This window comes from Carcharodon carcharias, chromosome 11, assembly GCF_017639515.1.
Source record: "Carcharodon carcharias isolate sCarCar2 chromosome 11, sCarCar2.pri, whole genome shotgun sequence".
NCBI classification, from domain to species: domain Eukaryota; kingdom Metazoa; phylum Chordata; class Chondrichthyes; order Lamniformes; family Lamnidae; genus Carcharodon; species Carcharodon carcharias.
In genome coordinates this window covers 27158874-27183889 of record NC_054477.1, presented here as the reverse complement: position 1 = coordinate 27183889, position 25016 = coordinate 27158874, and positions in this window count along the sequence as shown.

Below are 25016 nucleotides of genomic sequence, written 5' to 3'. Positions count from 1 at the left end.
ATAATGAATTGATGTCAGATTCTGCTTCCTCTGGTTCTACAATGAGACAGGTTTCATGATTTCTACCTTTGTCTTTAAAATGCTGTCTCAGCCTATCTTGACAGTGCCGCATTATGTGAACATTGCGGTGGCAGAAAAAGCATTCGATACTTCTGAACTGTCGATCACCTGCAGGCTGCCGGGATGCATTTCTCTCATTAATGTTGTGGGTTTTCACTGTTGTACTGCTGTTCTTCAATGTACATAGTGGGCGTTCCCAGCCTTTCTGTGGAGTCCAACAGTTTTACGCCTTTTGTTATTGACCCTTCCCGCCCTACAAGATGGACGGCGCCATTTTGTGTATCTTTTATTGCCTCCAAGTCTCTAACAGCCTCTAACAGCCTTACTGAAATCTAGATTAGTTTCAGATAGCAATCGCTTTTGAATAGCATCGTCCCCAATTCCGCATATCAATCGGCCTCTCGACATGTAATTAATTGAAGTTCCAAACTCACGATATTCCGTTAATTTTCTTTAAAGCAGCAAAAAGCCAGTGATTGTCTCTCTTGGAAGCCTATTCCTTGAATTGAATTTAAAATGCTGCATAGTGACTGAGAGCTTTGGCTTTAGGTGGTTTTTTACAATGTTTACTAACTCATCAAAAGTCTTCGTATCGGGGGTGTTAGGTGACGTGAGGCTGTGGATCAGCTTATTCGTTTGCTCATGCATGAGGATAAAAGAATTGCCTTCTTTCTTGACCACCCCGCGACGTCATTAGTGGGAAAGAAGAATGCTAAGTGTTTGATGTAATGAGACCAGTCATCGGAAATGGGGTCGAATGGGTTAAGAAGCCCAAACTGTAGCATACACGATGACTAAGGAGACTGCACTTTCAACCAGCTTTCAAGGTAGTGGCGAGTAATGTAGCTGGCTTTCTTGATTGCAGTCAGTTGATCCAGTTTATCCTCGTCACCAGTTTTATGTTTTTAGTTATCAGGTTCAATTTGTCTGTTGAACGCTAGATGCACCCTTGACACTAACACATTAGCTGGTGCTTGAAATAATACAGGCAGAGAGACAGATTAACTGAACAAACACTGGTGGTTTATTGGAACTAAGAACAGAGCACTAACACCACGTGTGCTTCTCCAATCACCTCCAACGCCACACTTCCCATTACCCAAGAGGCCCCTGCTGTGTAGCGATTGGTCAATACATTCACATGGTCAACTAACTACATTCTCTTAAAGGTGCATAACATTCCACTTTAGCACAATTAGTGTCAAAGAAATTGGCCATTTCATAGTTATTGTAACTTGATGTAGCAGATGCAAAAGCTAGGGGCCATAAGTATAGATAGCCACCAATAAATCCAACAGCAAATTCAGGAGAAACTCCTTTACCCAGAATGGTTAGAATGCAAAACTCCACGGGCCACGGCTCCACGTGGAGCACAGGCTCCACGGGCCACAGGATGCCCACCAAGGTCATCAAGGTCAACAAGACAGCAGAGTGAGTAGGCTGTCTCCAATGCCGGTGCTAGTGAGGGAAGCACCAAGACGTAGCAACCACAAGTGAAAACTTAAAGCACCTTAAGCACAACATGGGCTTATCACGGGTGATATTTGGATCCCCCATTTTTCTTTTCTTTTTTTAATGGTGTGATGGAAAACACCAATTCATGTTAATTTCTGCAATGTTTCACATTCACGAGTATATGACATGTTATTTTGTGCGACTGACCTCTGGATGCTTCATTTGTTCTGTAGGTGCAGGGTAGGTTATGATGGGCATGTGTCTCCTGCAACTTTATTGTAAAGGCACAGGGTGTATGTTGTTGACAAAGGACCTGGTCCTGTCAGGGATCGAGTATGGAGCCTGCAGTCCTGGCATGTGGTGGTGGATTTTATTTGGTAGGCTAGCTGAAGGAGTGTTGGATCAATGCATCCCGCATGTCTCTGGCTCCCTGGAGGTTACCCAGGTCTGTGTCTATGCCCTCAACGTTCCCCTCACCGTGCTTGTCTTCGGACTCACTACTGGACTCATCATCTGTTGTCGGTGCAGCTGCATCAAGATCTTCTTCCTCCACTGCGTCCCCCCTTGCCAATGCCAGATTGTGGAGAGTGCAGCATGCAACCATTATCAGTGACACACGATCTTGGGGGTATTGCAGTGCGCCTCCTGAATGGTCCAGGCATCGGAAGCACATCTTGAGAGGACCTATGGTTCTCTCTACCACTGTCCTTGTGGAGACATGGCTTCTATTGTACCACTGCTCGGCCTCTGTTCTTCTGTGTTGGAGAGGTGTCATGAGCCACCTTTTGAGGGGATAGCGCTTGTCACCCAGCAGCCATCCATCCAGTCAGACTGGGGCACTGAAGAGCCTCGACATCTGGGAATGCCTCAGGATGTGCGCATCAAGGTGCCAGGGTACCTTGCACAGACTTGTAGAATCAGCATCCTGTGGTCACACACTATCTGCATGTTCATGGAGTGGAAGCCCATCCTGTTGACGAAGGCACCGGGCTCACCTGCTGGCGCCTTGATGGCCACATGTGTACAGTCTATAGCACCCTGGACGTGGGGGAAGCCAGCAATCGCTGCAAAGCCTCTGGCTCACTCTGCCTGGCTGGACTCGTCCGTATGGTAATGAATGAAAGTCAATGTATGCCTGAACAGAGTGACTGTCACCAGTTTGGTGCAACTGTGGACAGCTGATTGGGAGACTACAAAAAACCCCCACTGACCCCTGGAAAGAGTCGGAGGCATAGAAGTTTATTGCCTCTGTGACCTTCAGAGCCACTGGCATGGGGTGTCCATCCACTCAGTCAGAGCTGATCTCAGGGCCAATTCTCTGACAGATGGAGGTCACTCACTCCCTTGAGGGATGGAGCCTCAGTCGGTATTGCACCTCAGACATATTGAGGTGGCTGCATCATCACCTGTAAACCCTGGCAGTAGGATAGTAGCATCTTCTGCAGCCCCTTCCACCTTGGCCTTCCTGCACCTGTGCCTGTACCTCTCCTTCCACAGGTCGCTCCCCTGGAAGCTGAATGGGGACACCTGACCTCCTATCCCTTCTGGTCCTCTCTTCCTCCTCAGAGGAGGTGCTTCCAGCAGAGACCACAATCCCCATTACTAGGCTAAGGGAAGGCTGTCTGATATCTGGAAGGGTCCACATGGTCTGAATCCTCCGGGGGCCTGGAAAACAACACTGAGTCCAGAACTGAAGCCCCTAAATGCAGCTCTGAAGCGAAATGAAGCTGTCCTGTTCACAGAAGCAACCAGCAGCAAGAGATATCCAGAACTCCTCACTAATCGCTTTGACAACACCACTGCCCCCTCTTACCCTGCACGTGGATGAGGCTTGGATAATTGAGACCTGCCCGCCTGCCTGTTTTGCCCATGCTATGGCCTTAAAATCACACGGGCTATGTAAAATCAAAGACAATTGGTGTCCTAAGGGCCTTAAATGGCCATTTAATTAATGGCGAGCACGCCTCCATCCCCATCGCCCACCCGCCTAGCGGAATATCATGAGAGTGCGTGTTGACATCAGCACGCTTGGCCAATGTCAACGTGCCTTATTTAATGTTCGAGCAGGTCGGGTGCACGCTCGCTCGCCAAGCTAAAAATTCTGTCTAATATTTCGAGCCCATATGACTCTTCTTCAGAGCTCAAGTAAACTAGAAATGTAGTAGATTTAGTACTGTTTAAAAGGGGGTGAAGCAGGTGGGGCAAAATAGAAGGTCAGGGATAGGCGGGGCCAAAAGAGAAATTTGACAAAGATGTCATGGCCACAGGACAAAGGGAATGTTAATGGTAATGTTAAAGACTAAAGAAGGTGCTGATAGTGGCATAATGGTAAGATAGTGGAATGCGTTAATAGCAGGGCAAGGTTCAGTGCTCTGTGAAAGCACAACATAAAAACAAGTAATAGATGGCCATTTTGGTGGTGGGGAGGGATAAAAATTTTTTAAAAATAATAAATAAGTAAGAATTTTAAAAAAACTGGGTTAAAAACAGGGTGTAAAGATGGAGGAGTGAATTCATGGCCTGAAGTTGTTGAACTCAGTGTTACGTCTGGAAGGCTGTAAAGTGCCTAATCAGAAGATGTGCTGTTCCTCCAGTTTGCATTGGGCTTCACTGGAACATTGCAGCAGGCCAAGGATGGATATGCGGATTTGAGAACAAGGCCCCTTGAGGTCAGCCTTTAGCTCAATAACAAGTATTTTTTTTAATAATATTTTCAAACAGTTAGGATACATTTTAAAACTGTTATCAACTTTTAAATATTTTTAACACTTTTATAACTGTTTTTAAAAGTTTCACGGCATATGTCCCTTGGGCATTAATGTCACCCGGCTCTCCTCCGGCCCACCACCACCCCTACCTCCAGCATCCCGGGCTCCTCTTGCCCGCCCCTGCTGCATCCCTAGCTACTGCTGTTTCCAGTATCGGCTGGACTGAGGAGCCTTTGGTGGGGAGGGGAGTGGGTGCGGAGCCAGAGCAGAGCCGGGGAGACAGCAGGGTTGGAGCTTGGGTGGGAGGGAGAGGTAGTCAGGGTGGGGAAAGCCAGAGGAGCTGGGGTGCAGTTGGGATTGCAGGGTGGGGGAAGTGTGCTGGTGTAGGGTAGAGGAGTCATGGGTTCAGAGGGAATCCTGAAAAACATCTATCTATGTTGTGGATAGAGACATTAGCATTTGGACAGCTGACTCCTTGATTTATGCCTGTCATTACAAGCCTTACTATCTTGTGCAGCAAAGGCTCTGCAAGTTGAGGGCAAAAAGGCAAAGTTCTGGAACTAGTGGTCCCTGCTTCTTTAAGAATAAGAATGGGGGGACCAGCAGCGGAGACCATTCAGATGCATTGCAACTTCCGGATTTTAGCAGAAGTAAGCTTTCTGGAATTTGCAGTGCTGCTGCGCCCCTCAATAGAATGAACTTCTTATCGTTCACCACTACTGAGAAAGGAAAACCCGGGACAAGGTGCAAGTCAGGGTGTCGTGTGTGTGACTTGGTGGGGATCTTAGAGGATATGGTGTTCGTGCAGCATTGCTATTTCTGTCCTCAGTGGTAGAGGTTGAAAGGAACAGAGGTGAGATGCTGCAATCCTGTAGCTACTGTGCTCACAATGTGCCAGTTTTGGAGGGGATGGTCTTTAAGTTCAGAGGTAGGGGCACTAATTGAGCAAAGTGTTCTGAATAGTGTTGAGCTGCTTTAGTGCTAATACTGCTGCCCCCATTCAGGTGGGTAGTGAATATTCCATCAGCCATTTGACATGAGCCTTGTGGATGGTGGATAGGCTTCGAGAATGCAGGCATGGCAGAGATAAGAAGGGACACATCCTGGTCATAAATAGAGGACCTTCTCCCTTTACCCCAGGTGTCTTGTATTAGTTGGATCAGAAATAGTTATACTCTGTACATCCATTACCTAAATGTTACAATAAAGCATTGCAATATCTAATTGGGCAATTGTCAGTCCAATTTATTGTTTATATACAGTTTATTTCCTGATGCTAATTTCCTTGCAGCCTTAAAGAAGTCCAATGTGGTAGTTGTGTCTTTCAGGTTTTGCTTAGCCAGTAGCCAGTCTGCTGCACTGTTCTTGGCAGTGGGAATTGCAGCCCTTCAGCCAGTGTGCATTCTGTGATCTGTCTTTCCTCAGGGCCATAGCTCAGCATGGAGGAGTCCTGCTTCACCAGCTGTTGGGTAACAGGAGGTTTGCTTCACATTTCTTGATCTGAAGCCATAAGCTTTCATGGGTTCCAATGCCACTGTAAAGGGCTGGCAAGGCCACTACCACCTGATTGATCTACCCTCTGTTTGGGACAAGACATATCCATCGCTGATGGTCGGGTGTCTGCGACCTTGACTGATAAACAAAATTCCCTGCTGCTTGACTAGTCTGTGGGACAGTTCACTAGTCGCCAGATGTTACTGAGGAGGATTTTGCAGAGTTGACAGGGTTGAGATCATTCAGAATTCTTGTCCTGAAAGGATGCCTGGGCTGTTGCTGATAGGTTCCTTGCTTTTTAACTTTGTAGCAATTGTTTACAGCCATGTGGCTATTTGGCAGGAATCAAGAGTGAACCACATAGTGTAGGACTGGAGCCATACATCGGTCTTACTAGGTGGTGATGGCAAGTTCCGCCTATGATACTAGTGAAATAGTTGGGTTTTATGCAATTTGGAAGCTTTTGTGGACCATTTTTCTCAGCCCACAAATTAGCAGATTTTTGAATTCAGTCTCACAATTTGTCCTGATGGGATCTAAACCCTCATACTCTGGGTTATTAGTCTATTACCGTAAATACTAGGTTCACATTTAGTTGAGTTATTACTTAAATTAACCGGTGTTAGATGTAGCTCTGTGTGTAGCACACTCGCTGCCGAACCAGAAGGTTGTGGGTTTAAGTCCACAGACATAAACGCATAACCCAGGCTTACACGCCAGTGCAGCACTGAGGGAGTGCTGCATGGTCAGAGGTGCCATCTTTTGGAGGAAAGTTTAAACTGAGGCCAACCTCTCAAAGTGAACATATGAGATGCCATGGCACCATTTTGGAGAAGTGCAGGGGAATTTTCCCTGATGTCCTGGCTGATGTTTATCTCTCAATCAACCTCACAGAAACAGATTATCTGGTCATTATCACCGTGCTGATTGTGGGATCTTACTGTGTCACATTTCTTATATTTGAAGAGGGACAACACTTCAAAAATATTGAATTGGTTGTAAAGCATTTGGGACATCCTGAAGTTGTGAAATGGATTATATAAATGCTAGATTTTCTTTCTTTCATTTTAAGACTTATTCTTCGAGAAAATGAGATTATTTGATCATTGTCATGTTGCTATTTGTGGGATCTTGCAATGTACAAATTGGCTGTTGCATTTCCTATATGACAACAATGACCACATTTCAAAAAGCACTTCATCGGCTGGAAAATGCTTTGGCCTTTCCTGAGGTTGTGAAAAGACCCTAGGTAAATGCAAATCTTCTTTATGTTTAGATAATGAGGATGGAAAGAATTGGCCTGAGAGAAGGGGGACAAGACCTGTTGTACATTCTTGCTCATCACTGTCATCTTATGCCCTCTGCTGGAGGTGGCCCTCAGGAAAAGACTGGTAGAATTTGGGAGCAATGCCTTCCTTAGACGCTTACTCATTGTCTGGGCTAAAAGCTAGGGAAGGAACACTTTGACCAGATACTATAGCACCTTTGTTGCACCCATGGGTCAATGCCTTCAGGACGAAAAGGGGAGAACATTGGAAGGTTCAGGCGGAAGTAATGCTAAGATATGTTAACTCACGGGTGGCGCAATTCAAATCAATGATTGCCTCTCTCAAGTATTCAATAAAGTTGTAATAGGCACATTTTTAATGGGATTTTAAAAAAATCTATCAGAAACAATTGTAAATGCAATTTGGTTTATACTCTAAGAGCAAACCCAATTGGCGTCAATAAATGAACGACAAGTGTACTAAGTTCTTGTGTACCGAGTGAACCATGTTTCAGTGTGTGCTGAAAGTCTGCAATTTGCCTCAGCAATTGGGAGAACAAAACCCTAGAAATTTGTTGGTGCTATTTGCCACATATAAAATGAGCACCTGAGTGTCCGATATGGTGGGTGGTGTGTACACATGCACGTTTTGGACCAGAAGTGCGGTGCCTGTCATGCTGAAGGGCTTGCATCTGAAACAAGCATAAGTCCCTTTGTAAATTCAAATAGAGGACATAATGCCTCTTTCAGGCCTGCTTCCCAAAATTCGTTAGGGATTGACTGACCGAGCTGCCTTCAGGGCTGTAACTGTTGACCACAACTCGCCAGTGATGAACAAATAAAACCAGCGGACCAATTTACTATGGTCCTGCCCACGAGCCTTGTTACGCCCAGGCGCTGTCCCTGATTTGCCTAATTTCTGGGCCAGCAATCCCAGTGAAACCCAACATTGCAGCTGCAGCCTATGCAGGATTGCGGCCTTCCCAATGTGGCACTGATTAATACCAGGCTGTCGCAGTTTAATCGGAACAGTTTTGAGTGGTAGCAGCTTGTCAGTATGGATAGGGATTTCATATTGTCTTGCTGTTCTATGAAAGATCCCTAAAGGGGAACAATCAAAAATATACCCACTCATCACATGAAGAACTGAAAGAATAATGTTTAAAATAAAAGCATTATTATAATAATTGAATCATTCTGAGGGAAAGAAAAAAAGCAAAATTTAGTCCTGTTGAATATATTATAAGAAAATTAAGCCATGTTCTATAATTTTCAGTGTCTTCATGGAAATTTTTAAATTAATTTGCAATAGAAAAGTCTACACAGTGATATTAAACATCTATTATTCATGTACATTTGTACTGTAATGTTTCACTTGGAATTGCTAAATCTGTTGGCTCTAAATGTTTCAGAGCAATTCGCACTGTTGATACCATATTGGAATTTTCATTTTTATGAATGGTACTATTTATTAATTTTGTGTTTGCTATATTTATGTAGGTAACAGTGTGTGCTCATTTGTGATTGTGTTTATTTAAATCCTGCATTGCCGAACTGAGGACCTGTTCCTTTCATTTCAGAATAGTTTGAAGAGTTTTGAAGAGAGATAGGAAGAGACAGAAAGGATGGGCTGAATGGACTCTTCTTTTGAAGCAACCTGTTCCCTCTCCCTTTCTCCCAAGGGTATTGACTTCTTGTTGGGGAAGGCTGCGCACACCCTCACACCTCACTCCAATGGTTACTATTCATATGGAAGCCTTTTGGCAGTGATTCTCAGCAGACCATTCAACTGTGAAAGACGTTGCTTGTGAACCTGTTTAAGATGTTAGTGAACAGTGATCAACAATGAACAAAGAACAAAGAAAAGTACAGCACAGAACAGGCCCTTCGGCCCTCCAAGCCTGCGCCAATCATATTGCCTGTCAAACTAAAACATTTTGCACTTCTGGGGTCCGTATCCCTCTATTCCCATCCTATTCATGTATTTGTCAAGCTGCCTCTTAAACACCACTATCATACCTGCTTCCACCACCTCCTCTGGCAGCGAATTCCAGACACTCACTACCCTCTGCATAAAAACTTGCCCCGTACATCTCCTCTAAAGTTTTCTCCTCTCACCTTAAATCTATGTCCCCTAGTAATTGACTCTTCCACCCTGGGAAAAAGCTTCTGACTATCTACTCTGTCCATGCCACTCATAATTTTGTAAACTTCTATCAAATCACCCCTCAATCTCTGTTGCTCTAATGAGAACAATCCGAGTTTCTCCAACCTCTCCTCAAAGCTAATAACCTCCAGACAGGCAAGACTGTGGATTTGTTCCCCCAAAGCCCATGATGGTGTTACAAATCTTCAGATTTACCTTAGATGTTCTCTTGCGTCATGAATCACTCCCATAAGTGGACTTGCATCCCTTATGTTTTGAAGAGCACCCCCTTGGAGATTACATAGTTTCCAGGGAGGTGAAAAGTGTCTAATCATAATGCTGCAGGCATCAGGAGCATGGTACAGTTCTGAGGAGCAGCTGGTCTTTTCCTGCCTGTTATTTTTATGTGTTTGCATATTTTCTGCCTGATATCTAATGAAATGATAGTTAATAATCATATCAATACGAACACTAGGAAAAGGAGAAGGCCATTCAGCCCCTCAAGCCTGCTCCGTGATTCAATCAGATCATGGCTTTTCTGTACCTTAACTCCATTAACGATCTGAATCTTGAAAATTCCAATGGATCCAGAATCCACAACCTTTTATGGGAGAGGGTTCAAGATTTTAGCTACCCTTTGTGTAATAAAGAGCTTCCTGATTTCCCTCCTAGCTCTAATTTCATCAGATTAAGTCCCCCTCATTCTTGATTCTTACCTCTGCATCTACCCTGTCAAACGTTTTTAACATTCTAGCACCCTCAGCACTCAAGCTCCTACACCAGAGAGAAGCCAAGTTTATGCAACCTGTCATGTTTTAAACCTCTGACCCCTCTGAAAGTGCACTGCACTCTAAGGCCAATATATTCTCCCTGATAACAGTGCCTAAAACTAAATGCAGTGCTCCAGATGAGATCTGACCAAGGCTCTTGTACAACTGGAGCTTCATATCCTCCCCTTTAAATCCAGCTCCCTTGAAATATAGGCCAACATCCATTCGCCTTTTTGATTACATTTTGTTCCTGTTTACTAGGCCTTAACGATTTAAATACTTGGGCTCTCAAATCTCTTTGCACATTTACAGTTTATAGTATCCAGAATCTAATCTGATTTATTGGATTTGAATGACGCCTCATTGCATGTGCTGGACATTATCTCACATCCTCACCTCCCTTATTGGAATAGCACAAGTTTGATCACAAACTATGCAGCTAAACAGATTTGTATTTCCAGCGAGGCCCACCTACTCCCCATGGCTTGTCATACCATAATACAACAAAATACACATGTTATGTGCAATTAGATAAGTTAGTTGGCATTGAACTAACTGGCACTAATCTTTTATTCCGCAGCCCACACAGCTTGGAAGCACACCCTGGAGTCTCTGATTTCCCTGCATAACCAGAAAACGAGATCACTCTCACTCACCCTCTCTGCCTCACTCTCTCTGCCTTGTCAGTGTTCAAATCAATCAATGTAACCACACTCGTGCCTTGGGCAGAAAGCTATGCTTTAGCACTGTGTCAATCCGGAAAAATCCATGTGGAATTGCAATGGCAAAGCTTCAATATGGTGATTCTCTTGCCTGTGAAACTCTTTCACAGGAAGGAGATTTCCCCACTCAGCAAATGCAATGAAGAGCAGAGAACATTCTTAATGTAGACACAGATGGAAGCCAAAGTTTTGAATGTTCCTTTGAAATGATTAATGGAATAGCTTGTTAAATGTCAAGATTTATTCCTGACCACTTACAGCTGAAATCGATTGAAAAGACTAATGTGCTATTGCAAAGAAAGTTACTATAGTATCTGAATTTAGTTGAAGCCTACTAAACTTTAGGTACTACACAAATGACTTATGTTGAATTGCTGAGGAAAACTCACTGAAAGATTCATTGCAGACAAAACAAGACTCACCAGCACAGATGGGTTTTTCAAAGAAGAATATCTAGGACAAGTCACTCATCGTTCAAGCACAAGTGACCATTTCATTATATTCTACCTCCCTCCAGCTCTGAAGAAGTCATACTGGACTTGAAACGTTAACTCTGTTTCTCGCTCCACAGAGGCTGCCAGGCCTGTTGAGTTTTTCCAGCATTTCAGATCTCCAGCACCTGCAGTATTTTGCTTTTATTTAACTACATTATCCTGTCAGCATGATAATGTTTTTGCATTGTTAAGATATCAAGGAAATTGGAGAAAATAGGCAGGAAAATGAAGCTGAGGTGCAGATCAGCCATGATCTAATTGAATGGCAGGGCAGGCCTGAGAGGAAGTATGGGTTAGTCAAGTTTAATATGGGCAGAGTTTTGCCCTTGTATGGCGGGCTCGGTGGGGGCTGGTGGGGGTGGCTGGGAAGCCAACAGCCGCCCGCGATCAATGGGACCGCCAATTAAGGCCCGCCCAGCGTGAAACACGGCTCATCACTGGCCGGGAAGGGCCAAGCGGGGGCGGGGGCCTGTCAGCCATCAGGTCCAATAGCGGCCTGGCGGCCTGATTAAAAACAGCCCAGACAGCCCCAGAAAGGCTGCCAGGGAAGGACGTCTGTCTACCACTGCAAGGATGGAGTCCTGAGTGTCAGCAAACGCCAGACGGGAGGGCAGATCAGGGTCATTTGGCTCCACCTCCATTTTTCCAATGAGTGCCTGGCTGCCCTCCAGGAGGAGGTGGCTGCCAGAAGGGACAGCCTTGACCCCAGGGATGGGAGGAGGAGACCACCGCACCTCACCAAGAGGGCGTAGGAAGAGGTGGCAGCCTGGGTGAGCAGCCACAAAGTGGCGAGGCGCAGCTGGGTGCAGTCCGGTAGTGCTTCAATAATCTGCTGTGCTCAGGAAGGGTGAGTACTGTGTTGGCATGAGTCAGTGTGCTCAATTGTTTTGGGCAGGGCTGGTCATACCCGCTCTCTGAAGCAGGCACCAGATCAGATACCAGCACCTCGGTAGGCATTAGTTCGGCGGATAGTATCTCGGTGCATATTGGTGAGGGTACCTCACACTCGCTTGAGGTTCAAGTGGAGGCAGAGAGTGCCCAGGGTGCCAGCAGTTGGACCAGGATGATGCTCAGTCGAAGGCTGATGATGAGCCTTTTCTGTCGTCCATTAGGCAGCAGATACTGGACATCCAGCGGGGTGTGTGGGAGGATCTGGCGGAGATCCAAGAAGCTATGCATGCCATGTTCTCCATTGTGGCGGAGTCCCTGTGGAGCGCGAGCACTGTGTTGACCCTCATGGCCGAGTGCAATGTCCCCTTCATGGAGAGAGTGGTGACTCTTATGGAGAGGCTGCTCCAAGAAAGGGATCAGGGGTTCCTGGAGTTGCCCTCGGACCTGCAAGCCCTCACGCTGGCACTGACCTTAGGTGGCCAGTGTCTGTGTGTGAGATGGATGAGGCACCCAATATCCCAGCTAGGTGCCCGTCAATTAATGGTGAGCAAGGAGGTTCAGTGCAACCTCACGTTGGCGCATGAGCTTTTTGTTTCTGCAGGCTCCTATCAGGGCACCCTTGGTGCGACAGCAGCTCCTCCACCCCTCTGCCAGAGACCATCACATCTGATGAAGCTGCGGCAACAGGGGAGATTCCAGCCATGGCTGCTCCCTCCCAGGAGGGACCATCACAGGCTCCTCTGGCCAGAGGACGACCTCCAAGGTCATCAAGGCCAACAGGGCAGCAGAGTCAGCAGGCTGCCTCCAATGCCGGTGCCAGCAAGGGTGGAGCACCGAGATGTAGCACCCGTAAACATAAATTTAAAGCACATCAAGCACAAGAGGGACTGGTCACGAGGGATCTTTTGTTCCCCATCTTTTTTCCTATCCAATGGTGTGACTACCAACACCGGCTTCTTTCTGTTCAAGAGTATGTGAGTTCAAAAGTACAATTAAATTTGCTTTTGTGTTATTGGCCTGAGTATGCTTCATTTATTTTGTAGATGCAGGGTAGGCCAGTATGTAATGCTGGACATGGATGGCTCGAACCTTTATTGTACAGGCACTGAGTATATCTTGGGGGCCAAGGAAAGGGTGATTTCTGCGACCCACGATGGATACGGCAGCCCTGGCACGAGGTGGTAGTTCCTATTTGGCAGCATTGGATCAAGGCATCTCTGACTCCCTGAAGGATACAGAGGTCTAGCTCCACGCCCTCAGTGTTCTCCTCACCGTGCTCCTCTTTTGACTCACTGCTGGACTCATCCACTGTGGCCTGTGCAGCTGCATCAAGATCCTCTTCCTCCAGTGGGTCCCCCTTTGCCAGAGCCAGATTGTAGAGAGGGCAGCATGCAACCACTATCAATGACACCCGATCTGAGGGATACTGCAGTGCGACACCTGAACGGTCCAGAACTCGGAAGTGCATCTTGGGAAGACCTATGGTTACCTCTATCACCGGCCTTATGGAGCCGTGGCTCTTGTTGTACCGCCGGTCCGCCTCTGTTCTTGGATGGCAGATAGCGCTTATCACCCAGAAGCCATCCATCCAGCCAGGCTGGAGCACTGAAGAGCCCCGGCACTTGGGAGTGTCTCAGGATGTAAGCGTTATGAGAGCTGCCCAGGTACCTTGCACAGACTTGTAGAATCAGCATCCTGTGGTCACACACTATCTGCCCGTTCATGGAGTGGAAGCCCTTCCTGTTGACGAAGGCACCGGGCTCACCTGCTGATGCCTTGATGGCCACACATGTACAGTCTATAGCACCCTGATTGCGGGGGAAGCCAGCAATGGCTGCGAAGCCTCTGGCTCGCTCAGCCTGGCTGGCCTCGTCCATACGGTAATGAATAAATGTCATCACCTGTCTGAACAGAGCTTCTGTCACTAGCTTGAAGGAATTATAAACAGCTGACTGGGTGACTTCATGCAGATCCCCCACTGAGCCCTGGAAAGAGCCAAAGGCATAAAAGTTGAGGGCCATTGTGACCTTCAGAGCCTGGGCATGGTGTGTCCACCCACACAGTCAGAGCTGACTCAGACCCGATAATCTGGCAAATGGAGGTCACAGTCTCCCTTGAGAGGTGGAACCTCCATCACCATTGCACCCCGGACATATTGAAGTAGTTGCATCGCCGCCTGTAAACCCTGGTAGCAGGATAGTGGCATCTTCCGGGGCCCCTTCTGCCTTGGACTGTGCCCCTTGTGCCTGTGCCTCTCCTGCCACAGGTTGACCCCTTGGAAGTTGCATTTGGACACCTGACCTCCTCTCCCTTCTGCCTCTCTCTTCATCCTCAGAGGAGATGCCTCCAGTGCAGACCACAATCCTCATTACCAGGGTAAGGGAATGCTGTCTGATGCCTGGAAGGGCCCTCATGGTCAAAGTCCTCAGGGGGTCTGGATGGCACCAATGAGCCCAGAATTGGAGACTGGAAATGCAAAGAACGAAGCCCCGAGCAGAAATTAAGCTGCCGAGTCTCGATAAGCCACCAGCAGCAAACTATCTCCAAAACTCCTCACTACTCACATTGACAGTGCTGCTGACCCTTCTTATCCCTCCCGTGGATGAGCTTTTGCAAATTCTGGCCTGCCCACCTGTCTGTTTTGCCCGTGCGATGCATGAAAATTCGCACGAGCAATGTTAAATCATCGTCAATTGGGTTGCTAAGGGCCTTAACTGGCCTTTTAATTAACGGTGGGTGCAGCTCCGGCTCCCATGCGCACCCACCGAGCGAAATATCGCACGAGTGCACAATGACATCGGGACACTTGCCTGGCATCATTGCGCGTCATTTTATGCCCGAGTGGGTTGGCCTGCTCAGTGAAAAATTCTGCCCATATGTTTCTGTATTTAATAAGCTTCTGTTTTTTTATTAGTAAATTTCTGTATATTTTGTCCTAATTGCAGAAATTGAGGCCATAATTAGAGTAATTAGTATGATATCTTGGTTAATTAATCAACTTTGCGCTTGATCAGATAAGTTGAGGTATGTCATCTGAGAAAATAATTAATGGTAATTAGACAAAGCTGGAATAGTTGTAAAAATGGTTCGGGAATGGTGCTTTATTTTATAATTCTAGGATAATAAATGGATTAATCTATTAACCAAATTTTAGAAAAATTAAGCTCTGATGATAGGCCATCGACTTGATGTGTTGGTCGGAATCTTTTACTGGAGCAATGGGAATATTTCCAAGCGGAGAACCCAACTCCTGGATTTGTGATCTTTCCCAGAGCAAACAAATTATCATCCTGCCTCTGGTTTTCCCAACCAATTATGGAAGGTTGAATCGCCTAACGCATCAGGAATCTGTACTTAAAGGGACACTGACAGGATTTACAATGACAACATTATTTTTAGGGAAATGTCCAGTGTGAAGGAGGAATGACCTGCAGCATGGATGGGAGACATGGAAAGGCTGTCCCCTCGCCACCCTCCCACCCCCCACCCCCCACTCCCCCCCAACCCGCCACCTCCCTAATCCCCTGGGGAAATCTGGAAGACAGCGGGCTCTCGACAGGATCCCAACCCGACATCTTTTTCCAGAACTTTCTCACCCTGCATGCTCCAGAACTCACCTCCACCAGCCTGGGAAAGTTCTGCCCAATGACTCTTTCTCCCTCCACACAGGCTGCCAGGCCTGCTACCTATTTCTAGCATTTTCTGTTTTAATTAGCAAAATTAAACTGGCCTGGAACCTGTGAAGTTGGTTCAGTTTAGGTTAGCCTGGATGAATACCGGAGACAATATTGGAGTTTAGATCCATTTACAGAAAAGAAAGGCTCTGGAAAAATTTCTTGTCATCATTATCTGTTAATGTAATGCTATAAGTGAGCCACTACAACAAATATAGTTTAATACATTTCCTCTGTCACTTTTCAGTGGAATACCTGATTTATAGTGAGGAATGCCTCTGATTTTTACATTTGCTTAACAGCTGTCGATATGTATTCTTGAATGTACTGGTGATAACAGCTTTCAGAGCAATCAAAGAATGCTTTCAATGCAATAGGGTCTGATCTTGACTTTATCCACAAGAGTAAGGGGAGCCCACACAAACAGTTGTACACTAATCCCAAATAGATGCAATAAAAGGAAACCATAGTGCATTTTAGGTATTGCACAGTGGGTTGCACTCTTGCTTTTAAAGCCAAAGGTTGTGGGTTCAAATTCAACTACAGGTTCATATTCCACAATAGTATGGAGAAAGCACTGTACAGTCAGAGGTGATAGTTCACCACAGTCTTATCTGTCCTCTAGGGTGGATGTAAAAGACTCCATGGTGCTATTTTGATGAGCAGGGTCATTATCTCTCTAGCAACACCTGAAAACAGATGATCCAGTCATTATTGCTCTGGGACCTTGCTGTTCTCAGACTGACATTCCTTACAGTAAAGCAATGATTGCATTCAAAAAGTACATAATTGGCTGTAAAGCACTTTGGGATCTCCTGAGGTTGTGAAATTGCTAATATAAATGTAAATCTTTCTTTTTTTATTTGCCATTATGGAAGAGCAAAATGGAAGACAAAAACATACATAGCCAGCTCATGACCAATCACTAAAGAGATTAAGAAAGGCGAACTATTGCAAGAGATTTTGTTGTAGAAGGGATTGCTTTAGTCTGTGTTCAATGCCACTTGAAAATGCTGCATTGAAGGCTGCAAGATGAGCACTTTAAATAGGAATTTTGCTTGTTCCAGATCAATAGGAAATAGAGGAGCGCATTTGAATTTTCTAGAGATTAGCTGAACTATTAATCGGCAAATTTAAATGCTGACAGCTCACACGCAAAGAGGCATACTTATAAGTAAAGTTGATGTAGAAGAATTAAAACCAGTGAAAGAGTCTGTTTGTCACATTAATATGAATCACAGCATTAATCTTCCTTACTCATAAAGAGAAAAGTAAAGTGCATCAAATTGGATTTGTCTACTATTAATAAGTAATTAAACAAGCAAAATAAACATGGAGATCTCCTATAGTGTTCTGAAAGCTCTTCTATAAGATTTTCTTTGCTAAGGAACGGTCAAATATCATGGGGATTTCTACCAGTCAATGAACAAATTTTGAATGCTGAGGAGTGAAGGACTATCCCGGGAACATTAACACCCTCCTTGTCCTATCATCAGAAAGATAGTTACTCTTAAACAAATGGAAACAATGCCAATCTTTTGTAAAATGTTTTTATTAACAGACATCAACAGACATAAAATGGACGAGAATTTGCTTGCAAGAAAACAGCCAGTTTAGTGTGCACACCGCCTTTTGTGATAAAAAAAAAACATTGCATTTTGTGCCAAGTAAGAGATACACCATGAATTGCAAGTTTCTAAAGATTTCTGGACAATTTGTGTCGAACGGTTAGCCTTGAGAAAATGGCAGCTCACCATCAATCTCAAGAAATTGCTGGATTTATGTTGTAAATATAAATTAAACTCGCTGAAGAAAGTTAGGTATTTAGAATAAGTATTTGGTAGTTAAAATTGGTATTTCACAACGTAAGGCCCCTTTCAATGTTAAAGTTTGTTGTTGCAATGCCACCCCACCTCAGAAACCGAGAAACTGAACAATTGGAGTCTCACTCCTGCAGATAGTATTTTGATACTAGTGGGTTTTTAAATGTTAATTTTTTTCACCTCCCTCTTCTCTCCCTTAATTGAGTTTTTCTTTTATTTTGCTTCCTATGCCTGACTTGACTTTTATTCAACAACAAAAACAGAAAACGCTGGAAAATCTCAACAGGTCTAGCAGCATCTGCGGAGAGAGAAACAGTTAACGTTTCGAGCCTGTATGACTTTTCTTCAGATCTCCACAGATGCTGCTAGACATGCTGAGTTTTTCCAGATTTCCAGCATCTGCAGTATTTTGCTTTTATCTTGACTTTTATTCACCCTGTTTCCATCGCCTTTGTTCCCTGTTTCTTTTTCCTCAAGCTTTGAATCTCATTAGATAGGAGACAAACTGTTGGCCACAACAGTCACCAAGGCTCCCGATGCAACTCACATCAGGAACATTATCATGTTATCAGCTCAAATTTGCAGACAAAATTAATTGAAGCTAAAGAGTACGGGAGAAAAATTCTACTCACGGCACTCACCGTGAGACTACTTGCTCCAGCCAGCTCTGGACCATTTCTTTATTATATGGCTCAAGATTTTATGACTCAGCATCACTGGTTGATAATTTACTGAATTGCACAAGATAATAAATTGAGGTGCACTGACCTGTCAGACAAACCAGTACAACCTTTCGGTGACGCATGTAGTCAGTCTCACGTCTCCTATCTGATGTGAAAGTGACGACTCACTTCATGGAATGGTTGTGACTGCAGCAAGTGAACTGAAATGAACTGAGCACACCAACCTATTAAATAAAAATAAAGCATAATGAAGGAGACCAGTCAGCACTGAGATGGAGATCCAGGCCACTGTGGATTTGATTCATTTCTCTGTTCTATTTTGGGCCTGAACTTACTTGGAGTGGCAATCAGCGTCGGATTGCCACTCCATGCCCAATTTCTTACATCAAATCTTTTTCGATCCTATCACGCCCAACCTTCCAGCTCAGGCTTGGCGAGATCCAGACAGTGCAGCAATTCTCAGGGCCCAGCGTCGAAGTGCAGGAGGGTTGAAGGGATGGAGACGCTGCACTCTTTTTTACAGAACTAGCTGCTGCAAACTGGTAAAGTTTAAAGGTCTATTGAATTTTAAAGGGCCTTGGCAGGCCAGGGAGAAGGTAAGTGTCTAAGATAAATGAATAGGATTTGGGGAAGTGGGTGCATTGGAAGTTGGGGGGGTGGTTGGAGGTCGAGGGGGAGGGTGTCAGGGTTTAGGGGCGGTGTTAGGCCTCAAGGGTTTGGGGTGGTTGGGCCTGGTGGGGGAGGGTGGGCCTCAGTGCGGGAGTGTGTTGTGGGGGGTTGGGCTTCAGATGGGGGGTGAGTGTGTCAGGGATGTTGGGCCTCGGGGTTGGGGGGATGGGAGGTGTCAGGGTGGGGTTCGGGCCTTGGCGGGGGTATCGGGCCTTGGAGGGGTGTCAGGTCTCAGCGTGGGGTGCCGGGCCTCGGGGAGGGTGACAGGCTTCGGGGGTGTTGGGCTGCGGGTTGGGGGTGGGGGTGGTGGGTGGTGTGTTGGGTCTTGGGGAGGGTGTTGGGACATGGGGGCGGGCGTCAGGCTTTGGGCCGGGCCTTCATGGCGGGGTCTGGGGGAAGGGTGCCAAGCCTGCTGGGAGTGGGTGGAATCCTGTGTGAGCATGAGGAATCCCGTGGGGTAGGGGGGGTCGGCAGTGGGAGAACCCTGGCAGTTCGGGGGGTGATGGGGGTGTCCTGTAGGTGGGCTAGTCAGAGGGTCAGCAGAGACCCCTGGGAGACTGGGGGTGTGGGGGAGTCCCATAGGGGGGGGCAGTCAAGGCTTGGGGGTGGTGGGCTGGAGAGATGGAGGGAGTCCTGTGGGGTTGGTCTGGGTCTGTACAATAATCACCCAGAAGTTAAGGGTGGTTCTAGTTCTTCTAATCTTTTCTGGTTAACAATTGGTGTACAACCAGACTGATTCCTGGGATAGCGGGACTGACATATGAGGAGAGATTGAGTCGGTTAGGATTATATTCACTGGAGTTCAGAAGAATGAGGGGGGATCTCATAGAAACCTATAAAATTCTAACAAGACTAGACAGGGTAGATGCAGGAAGGATGTTCCCGATGATGGGGATATCCAGAACCAGGGGTTACAGTCTGAGGATATGGGGTAGACCATTTAGGACTGAGATGGGGAGAAATGTCTTCACCCAGAGAGTGGTGAGCCTTTGGAATTCGCTACCACAGAAAATAGTTGAGGCCAAAACATTGTATGTTTTCAAGAAGGGGTTAGATATAGCTCTTGGGGCGAAAGGGTTCAAAACATATGGGGAGAAAGTGGGAGCAGGCTATTGAGTTAGATGATCAGCCATGATCATGATGACTGGCGGAGCAGGCTCAAAGGACCGAATGGCCTATTCCTGCTCCTAGTTTCTATGTTTAAGTTGGAACCATCCAAAGTTTGCAATTTAAATCGTATTTAATGATGAATCACAAAAGGCTAGCATGCAAGTACAGCAAGTAATTAGGGAAGCTAGTTGAATGTGATCATTTATTGCAAGGGGAATTGAATGCAAAATTAGTGAGGTTATTCTTCAGTTGCACAGAGCACTAGTGAAACTACTGTTGGAGTACTGTGTACAGTATTGGTCACCATATTTAAGGAAGGATGTACATACATTGGAAGCAGTTCAGAGAAGGTTTACTAGACTAATACCTAGAATGGGTGGCTTGTCTTATGAGGAAAGGTTGGACAGACTAGGCTTGTATCTGCTGGAGTTTAGAAGATTAGGAGGCGACTTGATTAAGACATATAAGATCTTGAGGGTTCTTGACAGGCTGGATGTGGAGGGGACATTTCCTCTTGTGGAAGAATCTAGAGCGAAGGGTCACTGTTTAAAAATAAAGGGTTGCCCATTTAAAACAGAGGTGAGGCGAATTTTTTTCACTCAGAGGGTTGTGAGTCTTTGGAACTCTCTTCTTGAAAAGGCAGTGGAAGCAGAATCTTTGAATATTTTTAAGGAAAAGGTGGATAGATTCTTGGTAAGCAAGGGGTGATAGGTTATCGAGGGTATGTGGGATGCAGGTTTCAGGTTACTATCAGGTCGGCCATAATCTTATTAAATGTTGGAGCAGGCTCGAGGGGCTGAATGGCCTACTCCTGCTCCTTGTTTGTATGTTCCAATTGCAGGGCAATTGCCCAGTGGAGTTTGCACATCCGGCTGATTGCCATGTAAACCTCACGTGTGAACTTCCAAAGGGGACTCCCCAGCGCAGCTTTGGGGTACTCCCCCCAAACCAATGCTGGGGGGCTTGAAAGTTACGACTCATAGGCTCAGCACTGAAAAATTGTGTTAATAATATGTTAATTCTATTATTAAGATGCACTGGTGAAAGGCATTGTTTAATTATGTGCTTTGAGTACTATGATGAAACATGCTACAGTTGAGGAAATTCTGAAATCAAATAAAACAGCACAGAAATTAAATTCAGAGAATGCGCAATCAAGTTCCCAGCCTTGGGTGATCCAGAAGATACAAATTCAGCAATTTTTAGTGATCCTTCACATGCCAGTCTTCTGGATGGAATTTCTAGTACAGCAGAGTTTGTCATATTCTTGGTGGGAAAGGATAACAAAAGTTGTCCAGTGAAAATAGAAAGGGTAGTTAAAAGCACCTTAGCTGCAGAAACACTGGCTGTAGTAGAAGCGATAGATCTGGGATTTTACTTTGCAAGCATTTTGAGGGAAATCCTATTCAAGGGGCATTCAGAGAAAAGTTTGACCATTGAATGTTATGTGGATAATCACTCTCTCTGGGATAATGTATATTCAACAAAGAGTGTGACTGAGAAAAGGGGAAGGATTGACCTTGCTGGCATAGAAGAAAGTTAGAGAGGAAAGATAGCATTAAAATAAGATGGGTCAGTGCAGGGCACCAGTTATCAGACTGTTTACAAAAATGAATGCTTGCTTGAAGAAATTGATAGGGGTTGTAGAAGAGGGACGTCTGCTATTATGATGGGTTTTTTGAAATGAGGAAAATTATTTTTTCTCTTTGATTTGCTTTGAAAATATTTGAGTATTATAAAGTTACTGTTTAAAGAAAGAAAGGGAGATCTGTTAATAGTATGTTAATTATATTGTTAGGATACACAGATGAAGGGTATTGTTTAATTAAGTACTTTGAATACATATAAATAGGGAACAGCTGGGACATTGGGGAGAGAGAGGGGGGTGTGGAGACTGAACAAATTCAATAAACTCTCTTGATTAAAAAAAAAGCTCTCTGTCTTGGTTTTGACTTCACCAATTGGCTTGGATCCTGTTAACAAATCATGCTTAGATTTTCTGTATAAGCAGGCAGCAGTTTAATGACATATATTCAGAATACTTAGTCCATTCTGTCACATAGTAAACCAGATGTGGGAATCAATGGAATTAAAAAGCTTCCTACCCTTGTGCAATTTGCATATTTTTCTCTTTTATTTGGTTCTGAGCTTATTCTTCCCTTAAGCACATATTAAATGGTTGAGGATCAATAAAGGGATTTACAAAAATATATTAAACACTCCTCATTTCTAAACCTGCTTTGGAAAATCCCTAAATACAGTTTATGATTAATAGTGTTTTTTTTAATCAATGGAGAGAGTTTGAAAACGTGAAATAGAGAACTAAAAAGGAAACAAAAACTAAAAATGCAGGAAATTTGATATACTAACAGAAAATTAAGGAAGTTTAAAGAATTGTTGTTGATATAGACCCTTCCTCCAAGCTAGTAACTGGAAAATAAGCGAGCTCTTTTAATAACACTGGACAAAAGTAGGAAGAGGGGAAGAATGCCAGGTTCTTGACTGTATTATATGCAAGGCCAGAGCGTCTGACTGTTGACTTTCTTGATTTGTCAGGTGTTGACTTAGTGAGCCACAGGCAGAATGCATTTTTGCTGAGACAGGGTAAAGAACCTAATTTGTTTGAATAGAAATTCAACACTGAGAAAATGGCATGAATCTGCAATGCATTACAAAGCAATGCATATTTTTACATATGTACACACATAGCTGTTTTACAGACTGGAAGCAGGTATACAGTGGGGAGCCCCAGGGGTCGGTACTTGGTCTCATGCTTTTTGACATATATTGATGACCTAGGCTTGGGCACAATTTCAAAATTTGCAGATGACACAAAACTTGAAAATATCGTGAACCGTGAGGAGGACAGTGGTAGACTTCAAGAGAGCATAGGCCAGAATTTTACGTCCCTCGGGCTGGTGCGTGCCTGACTTGTCTGGTCGTGAAATAGTGCGAGACGACGTAGAACGAGCAACCCGACGCCATCGCACACTCGCGTGTATCTCACCTGGAAGGCACAAGCGACAGTCGGAAGCGTGCCCACCAACAATTAAGTGGGCAATTAAGCCCATTAAGGAGGCAATTGTGGTTGGTGGGCGGGCCAATTGGCCAGGCGGCCTTTACATTTTTGCTCAAACCTCGATCCAAGGCAGGATGAAATCTCCATGAGGAAATAAAATAAAAAGAGCTATCTGGGGACTGCTTTTTACGAGGTATGCTTTCAGAAGCTTGTTTGTGCTGCATGGACATATTTTGCAGCGTTTTTGTTGTTTTGTTTATTCTGTGGAGGCCTGCAGCTCCCTGAGGCAGCTGTCTGCCTTCAGGGAACTCACTGGAAGCGCTCACCAGCACGCGTAGTGTCATCGGCGACCACCCTCTTCCCACCCCCAGCAGCAGTGCTGAGCCTCTCTCAGCACGTATTTCACGCTTGCTGGCCATTAATTGGCCGGCCAGGGTGAAATCGCGGTCAAGGGCTGATCGCGGTTGGGGGCGCGTTTCCCGTCTGCACCTGGGCCCGCCGAGCTCTGGCCCAGCGAGCAAAAAATTCAGGCCCTAGTCAGCATTAGAGCCATATCTTCAAGAACTGTATTTTCTTTTAAAATTTGGAATGGCATTGCATTATTTGGACACCTAGGCTTTTTTTTTAAAAAGGTCATATGTTCGGAATGGAATGTGAACGAGAATGCCTTTCCCAAGAAATCACCTCACCAGCATGGCAATTGTGGAGGAGAGCTATTTGTTTATTTGAACGGCAATCAGTTTAATTGATGGGGGAAAAAAACTGTTTTCAAGGGAACTGGTGGTTTATTGAAAATCACCTGATGGAGGAGCTCTATGTTTTGAACTTGCTGTTTTGAACTCAGCTGGGAATTAATTGAAAAGGGGAAAAGCTGCCCAGCTTGTGCTCTCCTTACCTTGCTTGAAATACACTGTGGCTATCACTATCTAGCTAGGAATACTCATCTCAGGGAACTTGTTTGTGTTTGGAAACTTGAGATGCTGAGACAAGAAGGATTAATCCGGCTTTATTTTCCTCCATGCTGAAGCTCCATTGGTGAGAACCTCCATCGACTGAGACTAGTGACCCATCCTCGCATGAGGGAGCACCAGAGTGGCAACATCAAAACCCTATAAACTTTATCCGTTTATAAAGTTTTTTCTTCAACTGCCCATCTCTGCAGAGACCTTATTTGTCCTATGTTTGAGTGTGTATCCATGTGTGTGTGCATGTGTGTATGTGTGCATGCATGCTGGGGAATTTTAAAAGTGGTAGATAGTTTCACTTCCAGATCACAAATTGAGTTCACCAGTTCTTGCAACTTGTTTTTAAGAAAAAGAAGTTTTGTTTTATAATAAATCAATCATTCTGAGTTTATTGAGAGAAGCCTGGTTAAAGTATCTTTTATTCTGGGTCTAACAGTAGTGAAGGTAAATAATTGGCTATATTGGTGAGTGAATTAAACATTTAAACTAATGGTACAATTTGTAGAGTAGTGGGGCTAGGTAAACTGTGCACTCCTCCCTCCCTGGTTGTAACAACTGGCTGGTGGAATGGGCAGACAAGTGCAGAAGGAGCTGAATGCAGAGAAGTGTGAAGTGATTCTTTTTGCTAGGAAGAAAGAGGAGAGATAATATAGAGGATACGTTTCTACAGGGATGTAGGAACAAAAAGAGCTGGGGACATATATATATATATTATATATATATACACACACAGATATATATAAATATATTATATATATTACACACACATATATATATATATATATGCACAAATCACTGAAGATGCCAAAACAGGTTGAGGAAGTGAGTAAAAAAGATTGCAGAATCTTTATAAATAAAGGCATAGGGTAACAGAGTACAAAAGCAAGGATGTTATGAGAACCTTTACAAAACACTGGTTTGGTCTCAAATGGAGTATTGTGTCCAATTCTGGGCACCCTGTACTATAGGACAATATGAAGGCTTTAGAGAGGGTGCAGAAAAGATGAACAAAAATGATTCCAGAGATGAGGGATTTCAGTTATGTGGATAGATTGGAGAAGCTGCA